The sequence below is a fragment of the Lolium rigidum genome, chromosome 6, assembly GCF_022539505.1.
Source record: "Lolium rigidum isolate FL_2022 chromosome 6, APGP_CSIRO_Lrig_0.1, whole genome shotgun sequence".
Classification (NCBI taxonomy): domain Eukaryota; kingdom Viridiplantae; phylum Streptophyta; class Magnoliopsida; order Poales; family Poaceae; genus Lolium; species Lolium rigidum.
In genome coordinates this window covers 42,174,608-42,174,949 of record NC_061513.1, presented here as the reverse complement: position 1 = coordinate 42,174,949, position 342 = coordinate 42,174,608, and positions in this window count along the sequence as shown.

The following is a 342-nucleotide window of genomic DNA, read 5'->3' as shown; positions in this document are numbered from 1 at the left end:
GAATGGAATAAAAATGGATGGAAGGAAGCCATTCAAAGACCAAAGTACAAGGACGAGGCAGTACCACCACTTCCCATTAGTGATAGGGGCCCATGCCCATATGGGAAGAACCGGCCCAGGGTCGAGAAATATTCTCTCGTTTTGGTCACACAACTCAAACGGAGTAGTACCGGATGGACGGTGAGATTAATTAGGGTACGGTATCCGACGTTGTTGTATTTCAAGAAAATCGTCCGGGGTTCTTTTTGCGAAACATTAAGCTTGATTTAAGAGATTGGCATGCTGACTAACTTATGCGCAAAAGATGCAAAGGTCAGCTCGTTCCATTCCAGCAAGAAACCA